Source organism: Oncorhynchus keta, chromosome 19 (assembly GCF_023373465.1).
Source record: "Oncorhynchus keta strain PuntledgeMale-10-30-2019 chromosome 19, Oket_V2, whole genome shotgun sequence".
NCBI lineage: Eukaryota > Metazoa > Chordata > Actinopteri > Salmoniformes > Salmonidae > Oncorhynchus > Oncorhynchus keta.
In genome coordinates, this window is record NC_068439.1 from 74,469,397 (window position 1) to 74,490,881 (window position 21,485).

Genomic DNA, 21,485 nt, shown 5'->3' on the forward strand with positions numbered 1-21,485 from the left:
CACTGTCACAGACCCAGAAACACCTATTTGAAACACACACAACCCTCTGCTCCATAACACACCGTACTGAAGAAGCACTGTCACAGACCCAGAAACACCTATTTGAAACACACACAACCCTCTGCTCCATAACACACCGTACTGAAGAAGCACTGTCACAGACCCAGAAACACCTATTTGAAACACACACAACCCTCTGCTCCATAACACACCGTACTGAAGAAGCACTGTCACAAACCCAGAAACACCTATTTGAAACACACACAACCCTCTGCACCATAACACACCGTACTGAAGAAGCACTGTCACAAACCCAGAAACACCTATTTGAAACACACACAACCCTCTGCACCATAACACACTGTACTGAAGAAGCACTGTCACAGACCCAGAAACACCTATTTGAAACACACACAACCCTCTGCACCATAACACACTGTACTGAAGAAGCACTGTCACAAACCCAGAAACACCTATTTGAAACACACACAACCCTCTGCTCCATAACACACTGTACTGAAGAAGCACTGTCACAGACCCAGAAACACCTATTTGAAACACACACAACCCTCTGCACCATAACACACTGTACTGAAGAAGCACTGTCACAAACCCAGAAACACCTATTTGAAACACACACAACCCTCTGCTCCATAACACACTGTACTGAAGAAGCACTGTCACAGACCCAGAAACACATATTTGAAACACACACAACCCTCTGCACCATAACACACTGTACTGAAGAAGCACTGTCACAGACCCAGAAACGCCTATTTGAAACACACACAACCCTCTGCACCATAACACACCGTACTGAAGAAGCACTGTCACAGACCCAGAAACGCCTATTCGAAACACACACAACCCTCTGCACCATAACACACTGTACTGAAGAAGCACTGTCACAGACCCAGAAACGCCTATTTGAAACACACACAACCCTCTGCACCATTACACACCGTACTGAAGAAGCACTGTCACAGACCCAGAAACGCCTATTCGTCTCTGGATCTGGGGTGACAATACTTCTAGGACTCGGGACGGCAGTAGAGATGCACTTAGTCATCCGCTACACAAACATCGATCATGATTGGTCAATCTGAATTTCCCAACATCCAGCCGAGTGGTCTGGGAAGTTAGACCAAAGCTGCAGCCTGCCCACTGGGCACAGACGTCAATACAACGTCTATTCCATGTTGGTTCAACGTCATTTCATTGAAATGATGTGGAAACAACATTGATTTAACCAGTGTGTGCCCAGTGGCAGTGGTGTAAAGTTCTTAAGTAAAAATACTTTAAAGTACTATTTAAGTATCTGTACTTACTTTACTCTTTATATTTTTGACAACTTTTACTTCACTACATTCCTATAGAAAATATTGTATTTTTTACTCCATACATTTTTCCTGACAACCAAAATGTAAATTTCTAATGCTTAGCAGGACAGGAAAATTGTGAAATTCACACACTTATCAAGAGAACACTTGTTCATCCCTACAGCCTCTGGTATGGCGGAGTGAGGGAGCGTGTAACTGGCGGCAGAGAAGTCAGGCACAGGAGAGCAAAACTGGGTAATCAACGGAGCAGTTTTATTCATAACACCACTGGAAACCAGAACAACAAACAAATGGGTGCAAAACCCATTGCGCACCAGAGAAAACGTGCACATGCACTTACATTAACAAATTCCGCACAAAGACATGGGGGGGGGGGGGCAGAGGGTTAAATACACAACATGTAATGAGGGAATTGAGACCAGGTGTGTGGGAAGACAAGACAAAACAAGAGGAAAATGAAAAGTGGATCGATGATGGCTAGAAGACCGGCGACGCCGACCGCCGCCCAAACAAGTCGTGACAGGCGGACTCACTCAACACAAATGCATCTTGCCCCTGGCTATCTGTAATGATGTCTGAGTGTTGGAGTGGCCCCAGGCTATCTGTAATGATGTCTGAGTGTTGGAGTGGCCCCAGGCTATCTGTAATGATGTCTGAGTGTTGGAGTGTGCTCCTGGCTATCTGTAATGATGTCGGAGTGTTGGAGTGTGCTCCTGGCTATCTGTAATGATGTCTGAGTGTTGGAGTGGCCCCAGGCTATCTGTAATGATGTCGGAGTGTTGGAGTGTGCTCCTGGCTATCTGTAATGATGTCTGAGTGTTGGAGTGTGCTCCTGGCTATCTGTAATGATGTCTGAGTGTTGGAGTGTGCTCCTGGCTATCTGTAATGATGTCTGAGTGTTGGAGTGGCCCCTGGCTATCTGTAATGATGTCTGAGTGTTGGAGTGGCCCCAGGCTATCTGTAATGATCTCTGAGTGTTGGAGTTTGCCCCTGGCTATCTGTAATGATGTCTGAGTGTTGGAGTGTGCCCCTGGCTATCTGTAATGATGTCTGAGTGTTGGAGTGTGCTCCTGGCTATCTGTAATGATGTCTGAGTGTTGGAGTGTGCCCCTGGCTATCTGTAATGATGTCTGAGTGTTGGAGTTTGCCCCTGGCTATCTGTAATGACGTCTGAGTGTTGGAGTGTGCCCCTGGGTATCTGTAATGATGTCTGAGTGTTGGAGTGGCCCCTGGCTATCTGTAATGATGTCTGAGTCTTGGAGTGGCCCCTGGCTATCTGTAATGATGTCTGAGTGTTGGAGTGTGCCCCAGGCTATCTGTAATGATGTCTGAGTGTTGGAGTGGCCCCTGGCTATCTGTAATGATGTCTGAGTGTTGGAGTGTGCCCCTGGGTATCTGTAATGATGTCTGAGTGTTGGAGTGTGCCCCTGGCTATCTGTAATGATGTCTGAGTGTTGGAGTGGCCCCTGGCTATCTGTAATGATGTCTGAGTGTTGGAGTGGCCCCTGGCTATCTGTAATGATGTCTGAGTGTTGGAGTGTGCTCCTGGCTATCTGTAATGATGTCTGAGTGTTGGAGTGTGCTCCTGGCTATCTGTAATGATGTCTGAGTGTTGGAGTGTGCCCCTGGGTATCTGTAATGATCTCTGAGTGTTGGAGTGTGCCCCTGGGTATCTGTAATGACGTCTGAGTGTTGGAGTGTGCCCCTGGGTATCTGTAATGATGTCTGAGTGTTGGAGTGGCCCCTGGCTATCTGTAATGATGTCTGAGTGTTGGAGTGTGCCCCTGGCTATCTGTAATGACGTCTGAGTGTTGGAGTGTGCCCCTGGGTATCTGTAATGATGTCTGAGTGTTGGAGTGGCCCCTGGCTATCTGTAATGATGTCTGAGTGTTGGAGTGTGCCCCTGGCTATCTGTAATGATGTCTGAGTGTTGGAGTGTGCCCCTGGCTATCTGTAATGATGTCTGAGTGTTGGAGTGTGCTCCTGGCTATCTGTAATGATGTCTGAGTGTTGGAGTGGCCCCTGGCTATCTGTAATGATGTCTGAGTGTTGGAGTGTGCCCCAGGCTATCTGTAATGATGTCTGAGTGTTGGAGTGGCCCCTGGCTATCTGTAATGATGTCTGAGTGTTGGAGTGTGCCCCTGGCTATCTGTAATGATGTCTGAGTCTTGGAGTGGCCCCTGGCTATCTGTAATGATGTCTGAGTGTTGGAGTGTGCCCCTGGCTATCTGTAATGATGTCTGAGTGTTGGAGTGGCCCCTGGCTATCTGTAATGATGTCTGAGTGTTGGAGTGTGCCCCTGGCTATCTGTAATGATGTCTGAGTCTTGGAGTGGCCCCTGGCTATCTGTAATGATGTCTGAGTGTTGGAGTGTGCCCCTGGCTATCTGTAATGATGTCTGAGTGTTGGAGTGGCCCCAGGCTATCTGTAATGATCTCTGAGTGTTGGAGTGTGCTCCTGGCTATCTGTAATGATGTCGGAGTGTTGGAGTGTGCCCCTGGCTATCTGTAATGATGTCTGAGTGTTGGAGTGTGCCCCTGGCTATCTGTAATGATGTCTGAGTGTTGGAGTGTGCTCCTGGCTATCTGTAATGATGTCGGAGTGTTGGAGTGTGCCCCTGGCTATCTGTAATGATGTCTGAGTGTTGGAGTGTGCCCCTGGCTATCTGTAATGATGTCTGAGTGTTGGAGTGTGCCCCTGGCTATCTGTAATGATGTCTGAGTGTTGGAGTGTGCTCCTGGCTATCTGTAATGATGTCTGAGTGTTGGAGTGTGCCCCTGGCTATCTGTAATGATGTCTGAGTCTTGGAGTGGCCCCTGGCTATCTGTAATGATGTCTGAGTGTTGGAGTGGCCCCTGGCTATCTGTAATGATGTCTGAGTGTTGGAGTGTGCCCCAGGCTATCTGTAATGATGTCTGAGTGTTGGAGTGTGCTCCTGGCTATCTGTAATGATGTCTGAGTGTTGGAGTGTGCCCCTGGCTATCTGTAATGATGTCTGAGTGTTGGAGTGGCCCCAGGCTATCTGTAATGATGTCTGAGTGTTGGAGTGCCCCCAGGCTATCTGTAATGATGTCTGAGTGTTGGAGTGTGCTCCTGGCTATCTGTAATGATGTCTGAGTGTTGGAGTGGCCCCTGGCTATCTGTAATGATGTCTGAGTGTTGGAGTGTGCCCCTGGCTATCTGTAATGATGTCTGAGTGTTGGAGTGTGCTCCTGGCTATCTGTAATGATGTCTGTGTGTTGGAGTGTGCTCCTGGCTATCTGTAATGATGTCTGAGTGTTGGAGTGGCCCCAGGCTATCTGTAATGATGTCTGAGTGTTGGAGTGGCCCCAGGCTATCTGTAATGATGTCTGAGTGTTGGAGTGTGCTCCTGGCTATCTGTAATGATGTCTGAGTGTTGGAGTGTGCTCCTGGCTATCTGTAATGATGTCTGAGTGTTGGAGTGTGCTCCTGGCTATCTGTACATTTTAAAAACAAGAAAATGGTGCCGTCTTCTTTGCTTAATATAAGGAATTTAACATGATTTATACTTTTAATTATACTTTTGATACATAGTATATTTTAGCAATTACATTTACTTTTGGTACTTAAGTACATTTAAAACCAAATACTTTTAGACTTTTACTCAAGTAGTTTTTTACTGGTTGACTTTCACTTTTACTTGAGTAACTTTCTATTAAGGTGCTAGCTATACTTACTCAAGTATGACTTGTGGGTACTTTTTCCACCACTGCCCAGTGGGTACAGTATATACTTATGGGTACTTTTTTCCACCACTGCCCAGCGGGTACAGTATATACTTGTGGGTACTTTTTCCACCACTGCCCAGTGGGTACAGTATATACTTGTGGGTACTTTTTCCACCACTGCCCAGTGGGTACAGTATATACTTGTGGGTACTTTTTCCACCACTGCCCAGTGGGTACAGTATATACTTGTGGGTACTTTTTCCACCACTGCCCAGTGGGTACAGTATATACTTGTGGGTACTTTTTCCACCACTGCCCAGTGGGTACAGTATATACAGTGCCTTGCGAAAGTATTCGGCCCCCTTGAACTTTGCGAACCTTTTGCTACATTTCAGGCTTCAAACATAAAGATATACAACTGTATTTTTTTGTGAAGAATCAACAACAAGTGGGACACAATCATGAAGTGGAACGACATTTATTGGATATTTCAAACTTTTTTAACAAATAAAAAACTGAAAAATTGGGCGTGCAAAATTATTCAGCCCCTTTACTTTCAGTGCAATCCAATGTTGACCTAAATGACTAATGATGATAAATACAATCCACCTGTGCGTAATCAAGTCTCCGTATAAATGCACCTGCACTGTGATAGTCTCAGAGGTCCGTTAAAAGCGCAGAGAGCATCATGAAGAACAAGGAACACACCAGGCAGGTCCGAGATACTGTTGTGAAGAAGTTTAAAGCCGGATTTGGATACAAAAATATTTCCCAAGCTTTAAACATCCCAAGGAGCACTGTGCAAGCGATAATATTGAAATGGAAGGAGTATCAGACCACTGCAAATCTACCAAGACCTGGCCGTCCCTCTAAACTTTCAGCTCATACAAGGAGAAGACTAGATCTAGAGATCTACAGCTGAGGTGGGAGACTCTGTCCATAGGACAACAATCAGTTGTATATTGCACAAATCTGGCCTTTATGGAAGAGTGGCAAGAAGAAAGCCATTTCTTAAAGATATCCATAAAAAGTGTTTAAAGTTTGCCACAAGCCAAAAGGTGGCGCTACAAAGTTTTAACTTAAGGGGGCTGAATAATTTTGCACGCCCAATTTTTCAGTTTTTGATTTGTTAAAAAAGTTTGAAATATCCAATAAATGTCGTTCCACTTCACCACTTGTTGATTCTTCACAAAAAAATACAGTTTTATATCTTTATGTTTGAAGCCTGAAATGTGGCAAAAGGTTGCAAATTTCAAGGGGACCGAATACTTTCGCAAGGCACTGTACTTGTGGGTACTTTTTCCACCACTGCCCAGTGGGTACAGTATATACTTTACCAAGCAGAGCTCTTCACTTAAAACCCAACTCCTTGCGTTTTTTTGTGTTTAAATTACAAGACTACAAGAGAAGAATGCTGAACAAAGTGAACCGTTTTAACCCCTTATGGAAGTAGACTCTGTGGTTTGGGATCATGTGATCATAGGGGGGTCGCCCAGGTCCAGTGAACCAGGCCTCAATATCAGCTACATCCCTCCCCTCTCACCTTCTGTGTTATCATGTATTATCACCCCCCCCCGCCCTCTCTCTTCACCGCCACCCAGACTCCACCACTCAAGTCTTTGTTTTGCTCTTCTCTTCTGTCTCCCAGACTCCATCACTTTGGGCTTCGTAATCAGAAAAGGGAGGGAGGGAGAGAGGATGAGTGTATTGGTTGCGTACAACGTGTGCCGCTGTCCTGTAATTTGCACGTTGACATGTGCACTTACAGCACGGCTCAGGGACAGATGTAATGACTGGGGCAGGTTACAATAGAGACAGGTGGAAAGGATGGGCCTGTCAGAGAAACAGAGGGACACCGAAAAGGAGGTGTAGACAGACACCGATATCATTGAATTTGTTATTAAGCTGCAGTAAAATTCCCCCTTTATATCTTACCATTCCTGGTCAGCATACTCATGAGAACCCCACAGTGACATCAGTTATTACGCAATCCTAGTCAGTTTATTTATTTTATTTTATTTTACTAGGCAAGTCAGTTAAGAACAAATTCTTATTTTCAATGACGGCCTAGGAACAGTGGGTTAACTGCCTGTTCAGGGGCAGAACGACAGATTTGTATCTTGTCAGCTCGGGGATTCAAACTTGCAACCTTTCAGTTACTAGTCCAACACTCTAACCACTAGGCTATCCTGCCGCCCCTCAACTTACATACATCCTGCCGAGACTGATGCTGTCCTAATATGGACACTACACTCTTGCTCATTATAGAACCTGTGACTTTTTACTGTCACACTATGAGTTCAATTCAGTCAATGACTTCACAGCATGATGTCAATTTCCATTGAGAAAGGTTATTTTAAATCTGAAGGGCCCCTCCCCAGGCGTCTTTATTGATAGCGTTATCAAGAAGAGATCTGTGGTAGTATCAATTTACTGCACCGTCAGGGATTGGTAACAAACACACTTGTGCACACCTGCAGACACACACAGACAGCTTCTATGTACGTTTCACCTCTTCAGGGTCATGGCTGGGCCTTGTCCCAGTGAGGTTGTTTAGGTCTGTCTGTCTGTCTGTCTGTCTGTCAGAGGAAACTCTAGCACCGCGTCAGAGTGTGACTGTTGGGATCAGGTTTACTGGTGTTGTTCAGCGGCCACCCCAAAATATGGCATGAATCTGAGAGGCATGGGGCTGGGGCTTTGAGACGCAAAGAGAGAGAGAAATAGAGAGAGAGAGAGAGAGAGAAATAGAGAGAGAGAGAGGTTTAAGGAGAGACAGAGAGAGAGGAGAGAGCGAGGGGGTGGTGTGAGGGAATGAGAGGGGAGGGCGTGAGGGAGTGAGAGAGAGAGGGGGAGCATGAGGGAGTGAGAGAGAGTGGGGAGGAGCGTGAGGGAGTGAGAGAGAGAGGGGGGATCATGAGGAGTGAGAGGGGGAGGGGGGAGCATGAAGGAGTGAGAGAGAGGGGGGAGCGTGAGAGAGAGAGGAGGGAGCCTGAGGGAGTGAGAGAGAGAGAGGGGGGTGCAGAGAGAGAGGGGGGAGTGAGAGAGAGAGTGAAGAATCAATTACTGTTACTATTCATAGATGGTTTCAACACTTTCCACTACTAAAGATATTTTCCTATTTCCTCCGAGACCATCTTCATCCATCGCAGTGTTCATGGCAGATATCTCCACAGCAGTGTTCATGACAGATATCTCCACAGCAGTGTTCATGACATATCTCCACAGCAGTGTTCATGACAGATATCTCCACAGCAGTGTTCATGACAGATATCTCCACAGCAGTGTTCATGACAGATATCTCCACTGCAGTGTTCATGACAGATATCTCCACAGCAGTGTTCATGACATATCTCCACTACAGTGTTCATGACAGATATCTCCACAGCAGTGTTCATGGCATATCTCCACAGCAGTGTTCATGACAGATATCTCCACAGCAGTGTTCATGACAGATATCTCCACAGCAGTGTTCATGACATATCTCCACAGCAGTGTTCATGACAGATATCTCCACTGCAGTGTTCATGACAGATATCTCCACAGCAGTGTTCATGACATATCTCCACAGCAGTGTTCATGACAGATATCTCCACAGCAGTGTTCATGACATATCTCCACAGCAGTGTTCATGACAGATATCTCCACAGCAGTGTTCATGACATATCTCCACAGGAGTGTTCATGACAGATATCTCCACAGCAGTGTTCATGACATATCTCCACTGCAGTGTTCATGACAGATATCTCCACAGCAGTGTTCATGACAGATATCTCCACAGCAGTGTTCATGACAGATATCTCCACAGCAGTGTTCATGGCATATCTCCACAGCAGTGTTCATGACAGATATCTCCACAGCAGTGTTCATGACATATCTCCACAGCAGTGTTCATGACAGATATCTCCACAGCAGTGTTCATGACATATCTCCACAGGAGTGTTCATGACAGATATCTCCACAGCAGTGTTCATGACATATCTCCACTGCAGTGTTCATGACAGATATCTCCACAGCAGTGTTCATGACAGATATCTCCACAGCAGTGTTCATGACAGATATCTCCACTGCAGTGTTCATGACAGATATCTCCACAGCAGTGTTCATGACAGATATCTCCACAGCAGTGTCCATGACATATCTCCACAGCAGTGTTCATGACATATCTCCACTGCAGTGTTCATGACAGATATCTCCACAGCAGTGTTCATGACAGATATCTCCACAGCAGTGTCCATGACATATCTCCACAGCAGTGTTCATGACAGATATCTCCACAGCAGTGTTCATGACAGATATCTCCACAGCAGTGTTCATGACAGATATCTCCACTGCAGTGTTCATGACAGATATCTCCACTGCAGTGTTCATGACAGATATCTCCACAGCAGTGTTCATGACAGATATCTCCACTGCAGTGTTCATGACAGATAACTCCACAGCAGTGTTCATGACAGATATCTCCACAGCAGTGTTCATGACATATCTCCACTGCAGTGTTCATGACATATCTCCACTGCAGTGTTCATGACATATCTCCACAGCAGTGTTCATGACAGATATCTCCACAGCAGTGTTCATGACATATCTCCACAGCAGTGTTCATGACAGATATCTCCACAGCAGTGTTCATGACAGATATCTCCACAGCAGTGTTCATGACATATCTCCACAGCAGTGTTCATGACATATCTCCACAGCAGTGTTCATGACAGATATCTCCACAGCAGTGTTCATGACAGATATCTCCACTGCAGTGTTCATGACAGATATCTCCACAGCAGTGTTCATGACAGATATCTCCACAGCAGTGTCCATGACATATCTCCACAGCAGTGTTCATGACATATCTCCACAGCAGTGTTCATGACAGATATCTCCACAGCAGTGTTCATGACAGATATCTCCACTGCAGTGTTCATGACAGATATCTCCACTGCAGTGTTCATGACAGATATCTCCACAGCAGTGTTCATGACAGATATCTCCACAGCAGTGTTCATGACAGATATCTCCACAGCAGTGTTCATGACATGTCTCCACTGCAGTGTTCATGACATATCTCCACAGCAGTGTTCATGACATATCTCCACAGCAGTGTTCATGACAGATATCTCCACAGCAGTGTTCATGACAGATATCTCCACAGCAGTGTTCATGACATATCTCCACAGCAGTGTTCATGACATATCTCCACAGCAGTGTTCTTGACAGATATCTCCACAGCAGTGTTCATGACATATCTCCACTGCAGTGTTCATGACAGATATCTCCACAGCAGTGTTCATGACAGATATCTCCACAGCAGTGTTCATGACAGATATCTCCACTGCAGTGTTCATGACAGATATCTCCACAGCAGTGTTCATGACAGATATCTCCACTGCAGTGTTCATGACAGATATCTCCACAGCAGTGTTCATGACAGATATCTCCACTGCAGTGTTCATGACATATCTCCACAGCAGTGTTCATGACAGATATCTCCACAGCAGTGTTCATGACATATCTCCACAGCAGTGTTCATGACATATCTCCACAGCAGTGTTCATGACAGATATCTCCACAGCAGTGTTCATGACATATCTCCACTGCAGTGTTCATGACAGATATCTCCACAGCAGTGTTCATGACAGATATCTCCACAGCAGTGTTCATGACAGATATCTCCACAGCAGTGTTCATGACATATCTCCACAGCAGTGTTCATGATATATCTCCACAGCAGTGTTCATGACAGATATCTCCACAGCAGTGTTCATGACATATCTCCACTGCAGTGTTCATGACAGATATCTCCACTGCAGTGTTCATGACAGATATCTCCACAGCAGTGTTCATGACAGATATCTCCACAGCAGTGTTCATGACAGATATCTCCACTGCAGTGTTCATGACAGATATCTCCACTGCAGTGTTCATGACAGATATCTCCACAGCAGTGTTCATGACATATCTCCACAGCAGTGTTCATGACAGATATCTCCACAGCAGTGTTCATGACATATCTCCACAGCAGTGTTCATGACATATCTCCACAGCAGTGTTCATGACAGATATCTCCACAGCAGTGTTCATGACATATCTCCACTGCAGTGTTCATGACAGATATCTCCACAGCAGTGTTTATGACAGATATCTCCACAGCAGTGTTCATGACAGATATCTCCACTGCAGTGTTCATGACAGATATCTCCACAGCAGTGTTCATGACAGATATCTCCACAGCAGTGTTCATGGCATATCTCCACAGCAGTGTTCATGACAGATATCTCCACAGCAGTGTTCATGACATATCTCCACAGCAGTGTTCATGACAGATATCTCCACAGCAGTGTTCATGACATATCTCCACAGCAGTGTTCATGACAGATATCTCCACAGCAGTGTTCATGACATATCTCCACAGCAGTGTTCATGACAGATATCTCCACAGCAGTGTTCATGACATATCTCCACAGCAGTGTTCATGACAGATATCTCCACAGCAGTGTTCATGACATATCTCCACTGCAGTGTTCATGACAGATATCTCCACAGCAGTGTTCATGACAGATATCTCCACAGCAGTGTTCATGACAGATATCTCCACAGCAGTGTTCATGACATATCTCCACTGCAGTGTTCATGACAGATATCTCCACAGCAGTGTTCATGACAGATATCTCCACAGCAGTGTTCATGACAGATATCTCCACTGCAGTGTTCATGACAGATATCTCCACAGCAGTGTTCATGACATATCTCCACAGCAGTGTTCATGACATATCTCCACAGCAGTGTTCATGACAGATATCTCCACAGCAGTGTTCATGACAGATATCTCCACAGCAGTGTTCATGACAGATATCTCCACTGCAGTGTTCATGACAGATATCTCCACAGCAGTGTTCATGACAGATATCTCCACTGCAGTGTTCATGACATATCTCCACAGCAGTGTTCATGACAGATATCTCCACTGCAGTGTTCATGACATATCTCCACAGCAGTGTTCATGACAGATATCTCCACAGCAGTGTTCATGACAGATATCTCCACAGCAGTGTTCATGACAGATATCTCCACAGCAGTGTTCATGACATATCTCCACAGCAGTGTTCATGACAGATATCTCCACAGCAGTGTTCATGACATATCTCCACAGCAGTGTTCATGACAGATATCTCCACAGCAGTGTTCATGACATATCTCCACAGCAGTGTTCATGACAGATATCTCCACTGCAGTGTTCATGACAGATATCTCCACAGCAGTGTTCATGACAGATATCTCCACTGCAGTGTTCATGACATATCTCCACAGCAGTGTTCATGACATATCTCCACAGCAGTGTACATTTTTCAGAAACATTGCCAATGACATCCAGTCATATGGTTATGGGCTACGGAATGTTTCTAAGTGTTTTGTTTATCTCTGTGTGTATGTGTGTGTGTGTACCAGACAAAACAATGAGAGGAACATCTTAAAGCAGCCGAGACAGAGACATGCCCCTCATGAGGGTATTAAACTGCACTTCCTCAAGTGCCAGTTATAGTCCGAGAGTGTCTGATTGGGTTAGGATGGATGGGTGGAGGGGACATGTAGGAGATGTCTTCTGTATATTAGGAAGGTAACACATTCACTAACCTGTCTCCGTTTCAGTGTGAACTAGGTTATCAGCCGGTCCTGGCATCGTGGCATCAGAGCCAGATCGAGGTGGATGAGTGGTTTCGGCGCTCGGAGGAGACCTGGGACACTGCCCATGTGCGCCTGCAACGGGCCATCAGGCGACAGAAGGCGAGCACCGACCACCACCGCAGTGAGGCCCCGGTGTGACCGGGAGACCTGGTCTGGCTCTCGACCCGAAACCTGCCCCTTCGCCTGCCCTGCCGGAAGCTGCGTCCACAGTTTGTGGGGCCATTCAAAGTCCTGAGGAGACTAAATGAGGTATGTTATAGGTTACAGCTCCGCATGATTATCATATTAACCCCTCGTTCCATGTGTCTCTCCTCAGGCCGGTGGTGGCTGGCCTGCTCCAGCAGACTGAGGTGCGGGAGGTTCCTCCACCCCCTCTGGACATCGACAGGGCCCCGGCGTATACTGTGCGAGCCATCATGGACTCAAGACTTCGGGCGAGGGGGCCCTTCAGTACCTCGTGGAGTGGGAGGGGTACGGTCCAGAGGAGAGATGCTGGGTGCCGGTGGGAGGACGTCTTGGACCCTTCCTTACTGTAGGAATTTCACCGTCTCCACCCAGATCGCCCTGCGCCTCATCCTCCGGGTCGTCCCAGAGGCCGGTGTCGGCGAGCTGCTGGAGCCGCCCGTCAGGAGGGGTGTACTGTTACGACTTCCTCCGAAGTTGGTTTCTCTCCTTGTTCGGGGCATACGGCAGTCGTCGTCACCGGCTTTCTAGCTGCCACCGATCTACGTTTATTTTTCTATTTGTTTTGTCTTGATTGTACACACCTGGTTCTCATTACGTTATAATTATTTTCCCTATTTAACCCTCTGGTTCCCAGTATGTTTTGTGCGTGTTTGTTCCTTGTTGAGTGTTATTGGACCGCTGTGTTATGATGTGTTTTCCTGCGTGGAATTTTATGGTTGTTTCTTTTCAAGTAAAGTACATTATTTTACTCAGTTCTGTGTCCTGCGCCTGTCTCCATCCTCACCGCTGCACACTGACACCTGACAGTGGGTGATATCGTCAAGGCTCCTTATCACAGTCGTTCCTCTCCCTACCAGCATTCCTCCTCTGACTGAAATAACATTAATAATAACCAACGTCCTGTCAACAGCAGATCAGACAGGAGAGAGGAGGAAGATGACATGGAGGGAGACCTGATGAAATTATGGTGAAAAAGAGAGGGGTGGAGAAATATAGAGCGTGAAAGAGTTACTTCTCAACCGCAGAATGAATGCGGCAGGCAGAGAGAGAGAGAAATTACAACAGAGAGACAGATAGGAAGAGAGATGGAGACAGACAGACACACAGACAGACAGAGAGAAAGATGGAGCAGAGAGGGAGGAAGGGACAGTGACCAACAGAGACACTCAGAATGCAAAATATTTTCCTCAAAAGTGAGCCATAAAACAGTTGGAAAGAACGGGAGTCGTAAAAACTCTGTGGATCGCCACACAACCCCAGTGTAGGAGCATTGTCATCGCTCACCAGCTGTGACAGAAGTGGTGGTAGATATTTGGTCCAGCGAGCCCTGCGAGAAATGTCCCAAGGCAGGTACAGACAGATGAAACAGTGGTAATTACAGGGTTAACCCTTTATAAAGGCCATTTCAAGAGGCCCCTCAAAGGCAAACCCTGCTTCTGCCTGTAAAATAGAGTCTCTCTCTACTGTGCCTGGGAACTTTCCATCATATTAAACTATCGGATTTACTCCTTTGTTAATGGCACTTTCTTCACAGGAAATATCTAAGGAGTGACAGTTAATGACATTATCTGACACATTCCAATTCTGTTTTGTTGAAGGAGGAGGAGACGGGAGGAGATGGGAGGAGACAGGAGGAGACAGGAGTGGACGGGAGGAGACAGGAGTGGATGGGAGGAGATGGGAGGAGACAGGAGGAGACAGGAGTGGACGGGAGGAGACAGGAGTGGATGGGAGGAGATGGGAGGAGACAGGAGGAGACAGGAGTGGACGGGAGGAGACAGGAGTGGATGGGAGGAGACAGGAGGAGACAGGAGTGGACGGGAGGAGGTGGGAGGAGACAGGAGGAGACAGGAGTGGATGGGAGGAGACAGGAGTGGATGGGAGGAGATGGGAGGAGACAGGAGGAGACGGGAGGAGACAGGAGTGGACGGGAGGAGGTGGGAGGAGACAGGAGTGGACGGGAGGAGACAGGAGTGGACGGGAGGAGACAGGAGGAGACAGGAGTGGACGGGAGGAGGTGGGAGGAGACAGGAGGAGACAGGAGTGGATGGGAGGAGACAGGAGTGGATGGGAGGAGATGGGAGGAGACAGGAGGAGACAGGAGGAGATGGGAGGAGACAGGAGTGGACGGGAGGAGGTGGGAGGAGACAGGAGTGGACGGGAGGAGACAGGAGTGGACGGGAGGAGGTGGGAGGAGACAGGAGTGGACGGGAGGAGACAGGAGTGGACGGGAGGAGACAGGAGTGGACGGGAGGAGACAGGAGGAGATAGGAGTGGACGGGAGGAGACAGGAGTGGATGGGAGGAGATGGGAGGAGACAGGAGGAGACAGGAGGAGATAGGAGTGGACGGGAGGAGACAGGAGTGGATGGGAGGAGATGGGAGGAGACAGGAGGAGACAGGAGTGGGGGAGGACAGGAGGAGACAGGAATGGACGGGAGGAGACAGGAGTGGACGGGAGGAGACAGGAGGAGACAGGAGTGGACGGGAGGAGATGGGAGGAGACAGGAGGAGACAGGAGACGGAAGGAGACAGGAGTGGACGGGAGGAGACAGGAGGAGACAGGAGTGGACGGGAGGAGACAGGAGGAGACAGGAATGGACGGGAGGAGACAGGAGTGGACGGGAGGAGATGGGAGGAGACAGGAGTGGACGGGAGGAGACAGGAGGGACGGGAGGAGATGGGAGGAGACAGGAGTGGACGGGAGGAGACAGGAGTGGACGGGAGGAGGTGGGAGGAGACAGGAGTGGACGGGAGGAGACAGGAGTGGACGGGAGGAGATGGGAGGAGACAGGAGTGGACGGGAGGAGGTGTGAGGAGACAGGAGGAGACAGGAGTGGATGGGAGGAGACAGGAGTGGATGGGAGGAGATGGGAGGAGACAGGAGGAGACAGGAGGAGATGGGAGGAGACAGGAGTGGACGGGAGGAGGTGGGAGGAGACAGGAGTGGACGGGAGGAGACAGGAGTGGACGGGAGGAGGTGGGAGGAGACAGGAGTGGACGGGAGGAGACAGGAGTGGACGGGAGGAGACAGGAGTGGACGGGAGGAGACAGGAGGAGATAGGAGTGGACGGGAGGAGACAGGAGTGGATGGGAGGAGATGGGAGGAGACAGGAGGAGACAGGAGGAGATAGGAGTGGACGGGAGGAGACAGGAGTGGATGGGAGGAGATGGGAGGAGACAGGAGGAGACAGGAGTGGACGGGAGGAGACAGGAGGAGACAGGAATGGACGGGAGGAGACAGGAGTGGACGGGAGGAGACAGGAGGAGACAGGAGTGGACGGGAGGAGATGGGAGGAGACAGGAGGAGACAGGAGTGGAGGAGACAGGAGTGGACGGGAGGAGACAGGAGGAGACAGGAGTGGACGGGAGGAGACAGGAGGAGACAGGAATGGACGGGAGGAGACAGGAGTGGACGGGTGGAGACAGGAGTGGACGGGAGGAGACAGGAGGAGACAGGAGGAGACAGGAGTGGACGGGAGGAGACAGGAGTGGATGGGAGGAGACAGGAGGAGACAGGAGTGGACGGGAGGAGATGGGAGGAGACAGGAGGAGACAGGAGTGGACGGGAGGAGACAGGAGTGGACGGGAGGAGATGGGAGACAGGAACAGCAGGCACACTCATCTTTCATCTCTTCGGCAGTCTAAAAAAGTTGTGTCATTATGTGGTATTGTGTGTAGACAGTTAAGATTTTTTTGTTTTAATTCAGCCTATAACACAACAAAATTTTGAATAATATGGCAAATGGTATGAACAATTTCTGAAGGCACTGTCAATAGGTTTCCAGCGCATTTTCAACACTGCTGACAATTTTGTCACAAAAACTTGCGTTGTATAGCAAATGTGCCCTATCAATCAATCAAATGTGCATACTGTAAAATCTCTGTGTTATATTTAAACACTCCACGGTTGCTCCAGACACTTACCTATAGCACATTCCTATAGCACATTCCTTCACACTCTGTCATTATAGACAGACGGACGGAAGGTCAAGTATGTCGGACAGACAGAGAGACAGCAAGAGAGACAGACAGGCATCCAGGCAGATAGACTGGCATGCAGACAGGCAGACAGACAGACAGACAGACAGACAGACAGACAGACAGACAGACAGACAGACAGACAGACAGACAGACAGACAGACAGACAGACTCACTCAGATGACACTAACATTTGTTGTAGTAATTTTGAGTATAATCTTTGTATGTATCTCAGCTAGTCTTACTGTAGTAAATGTTCATGGTGTCAGTAACATGGGCTCCAGAGTGGCGCAGCGGTCTAAGGCACTGCATCTCAGTGCTCGAGGTGTCACTACAGACCCTGGTTTGATTCCAGGCTGTATCACAACCGGCTGTGATTGGGAGTCCGAAAGGGTGGCGCACAATTGGCCCAGCATCGTCCGGGTTTAGCCGGGGTAGGCCGTCATTGGAAATAAGAATTTGTTCTTAACTGACTTGCTTAGTTAAATAAGTAAAAAAATCTATATACAAACATCATTTGCCAACAGGTACCACTCATATATGAATGTGTGTGAAGAATAGAAGTCATATCCTGGGAGGACAGAGGATGAGAAGACAACTCCCTCTCAACAGAATGTGATGAATGAGATGTCTGAGGGGAGCGAGAGAGCGAGAGAGAGAAGTGGACTCTAAATTACACAGCACTTCTTGTCAACGGCTGTAATTATTACCCGTGAAGTGTGGTGATTAGACCAGGACACGAGGAAAGACACTGGTGTAAAAACAACACAGAAAAGAAAACGAGTGAGAGAGAGAGGCTATTACAGCGAGTGATATTGTATCAGTAGACTGACACACCCCAAAAAGGGTTCAAAATGAACCCGTACCAAAATATGTCAATATCAGTCCATTAGGGCTTCCTGTGAATACACCCCTAAACGTAACAAATACATCTTGCCCCCACCCACCCACGCACACCATTCTCTTTCTGTTCTTGGCACTTGGTAGTGTTGTTGGCACTTGGTAGTGTTGTTGGCACTTGGTAGTGTTGTTGGTACTTGGTAGTGTTGCGTGGCACTTGGTAGTGTTGCGTGGCACTTGGTAGTGTTGCGTGGCACTTGGTAGTGTTGTTGGTACTTGGTAGTGTTGCGTGGTACTTGGTAGTGTTGTGTGGTACTTGGTAGTGTTGTTGGTGCTTGGTAGTGTTGTTGGCACTTGGTAGTGTTGTTGGTTTGGTAGTGTTGTTGGTACTTGGTAGTGTTGTTGGTACTTGGTAGTGTTGTTGGTACTTGGTAGTGTTGTTGGTACTTGGTAGTGTTGTTGGTTTGGTAGTGTTGTTGGCGCTTGGTAGTGTTGTTGGTTTGGTAGTGTTGTTGGCACTTGGTAGTGTTGTTGGTTTGGTAGTGTTGTTGGCGCTTGGTAGTGTTGTTGGTTTGGTAGTGTTGTTGGCACTTGGTAGTGTTGTTGGCACTTGGTAGTGTTGTTGGTTTGGTAGTGTTGTTGGCGCTTGGTAGTGTTGTTGGCACTTGGTAGTGTTGTTGGCACTTGGTAGTGTTGTTGGCGCTTGGTAGTGTTGTTGGTTTGGTAGTGTTGTTGGTACTTGGTAGTGTTGTTGGTACTTGGTAGTGTTGTTGGTACTTGGTAGTGTTGTTGGTACTTCTTAGTGTTGTTGGTACTTGGTAGTGTTGTTGGTACTTGGTAGTGTTGCGTGGTACTTGGTAGTGTTGTTGGTACTTGGTAGTGTTGTGTGGTACTTGGTAGTGTTGTGTGGTACTTGGTAGTGTTGTTGGTACTTGGTAGTGTTGTTGGTACTTGGTAGTGTTCCGTGGTACTTGGTAGTGTTGTGTGGTACTTGGTAGTGTTGTTGGTACTTGGTAGTGTTGTGTGGTACTTGGTAGTGTTGTTGGTACTTGGTAGTGTTGTTGGTACTTGGTAGTGTTGTTGGTACTTGGTAGTGTTGTTGGTACTTGGTAGTGTTGTTGGTACTTGGTTGGTACTTGGTAGTGTTGTTGGTACTTGGTAGTGTTGTTGGTACTTGGTAGTGTTGTTGGTACTTGGTAGTGTTGCGTGGCGCTTGACAAGTCTGTGGAAAGTAAATCCTCTAAATCAGCTGTAAGAGCTGGCTGGCATCCTGCCAAATCAAACGCTGCTCTGTACCAGAGAACAGTGGCACAACACTATCAAATATACTTTATTAGTCCATACAAGATGGAAATATGTCTTCTGCTTTTCCCAACCCCTGTAACACAAGACAGACAGACAGACAGACAGACAGACAGACAGACAGACAGACAGACAGACAGACAGGCACAGTGGTCTAAGGCAGTGCCACCAGAGACTCTGGGTTCGAGCACAGGCTCTGTCGCAACCGGGAGGTCAATGGGGCGACGCACAATTGGCCCAGCGTCGTCCGGGTAAGGGAGGGTTTGGCCGGCAGGGATTTCCTTGTCTCATCGCGCACTAGCGACTCCTGTGGCGGGCCGGGCGCAGTGCACTCTGACCAGGTCGCCAGGTGTACGGTGTTTCCTCCGACACATTGGTGCGGCTGGCTTCCTGGTTGGATGTGCGTTGTGACAAGAAGCAGTGCGGCTAGATTGGGTTGTGTTTCGGAGGACGCATGGCTCTCGACCTTCGCCTCTTCCAAGTCCGTACCGGAGTTGCAGCCATGAGACAAGACTGTAACTACTACCAATTGGATATCACGAAATTGGGGAGAAAAAAGTGGTAAAGAAATTTATAAATTAAAATAAAAAGAGATATACCTGCTGGAGCGCGTGCTATATAAAGTATATAAATATAAAGTATGGCTCTCTCCACCTCGCATTGTACATGTACCCTACTGTTCAAAAGTTTGGGGTCACTTAGAAATGTCCTTGTTTTTGAAAGAAAAGCACATTTTTTGTCCATTGAAATAACATCAAATTGATCAGAAATACAGAGTAGACATGGTTAATGTTGTAAATTACTATTGGAGCTGGCCGATTTTTTAATGGAATATCTGCATACAGTTGAAGTCGGAAGTTTACATACACTCAGGTTGGAGTCATTAAAACTCGTTTTTCAACCACTCCACACATTTCTTGTTAACAAACTATAGTTTTGGCAAGTCGGTTAGGACATCTACTTTGTGCATGACACAAGTCATTTTTTCCAACAATTGGTTAACAGACAGATTATTTCACTTAATATTCACTGTATCACAATTCCATTGGGTCAGAAGTTTACATACACTAAGTTGACTGTGCCTTTTAACAGTTTGGTAAATTACAGTAAATGATGTCATGGCTTTAGAAGCTTCTGACAGGCTAATTGACATAATTTGAGTCAATTGGAGGTGTACCTGTGGATGTATTTCAAGGCCTACCTTCAAAATCAGTGCCTCTTTGCTTGACATCATAGGAACATCAAAAGAAATCAGCCAAGTCTGGTTCATCCTCGGGAGCAATTTCCAAACGCCTGAAGGTACCACGTTCATCTGTACAAACAATAGTATGCAAGTATAAACACCATGGGACAACACAGCCGTCATACCGCTCAGGAAGGAGACGCATTCTGTCTCCTAGAGATTAACGTACTTTGGTGTGAAAAGTTTGGTTTGCAAATGCACATGGTGACAAAGATTGTACTTTTTGGAGAAATGTCCTCTGGTCTGATAGAACTGTTTGGCCATAATGACCATCATTATGTTTGGAGGAAAAAGGGGGATGCTTGCAAGCCGAAGAACACCATCCCAACCGTGAAGAACAGGGGTGGCAGCATCATGTTGTGGAGGTGCTTTGCTGCAGGAGGGACTGGTGCACTTCACAAAATAGATGGCACATGAGAAAGAAAAATTATGTGGATATATTGAAGCAACATCTCAAGACATCAGTTAAAGCTTGGTCGCAAATGGGTCTTCCAAATGAACAATGACCCCAAGCATACTTCACAAGCTGTGGCAAAATGGCTTAAGGACAACAAAGTCAAGGTATTGTAGTGGCCATCACAAAGCCCTGACCTCAGTCCTATAGAATATTTGTGGGCAGAACTGAAAATCGTGTGTGAGCAAGGAGGCCTACAAACCTGACTCAGTTACACCAGCTCTGTCAGGAGGAATGGGCCAAAATTCACACAACTTATTATGGGAAGCTTGCGGAAGGCTACCCAAAACAGTTGACCCAAGTTAAACAATTTAAAGGAAATGCTACCAAATACTAATTGAGTGTATGTAAACTTCTGACCCACTGGGAATGTGATGAAAGACATAAAAGCTTAAATAAATCGTTCTCTCTAATATTATTCTGACATTTCACATTCTTAAAATAAAGTGGTGATCCTAACTGACCTAAGACAGGGCATTTTTACTATGATTAACTGAATTGAAATGTATTTGGCTAAGGTGTATGTAAACTTTCGACTTCAAGTGTACAGAGGCCCATTATCAGCAACCATCACTCCTTTGTTCCAATGGCAGGTTGTGTTAGCTAATCCAAGTTTATCATATTAAAAGGCTAATTGATCATTAGAAAATGCTTTTGCAATTGTTTTAGGACAGCTGAAAACTGTTGTTCTAATTAAAGAAGCAATAAAACTGGCCTTTTTGGACTAGTTGAGTATCTGGAGCATCAGCATTTGTGGGTTCGATTTCAGGCTCA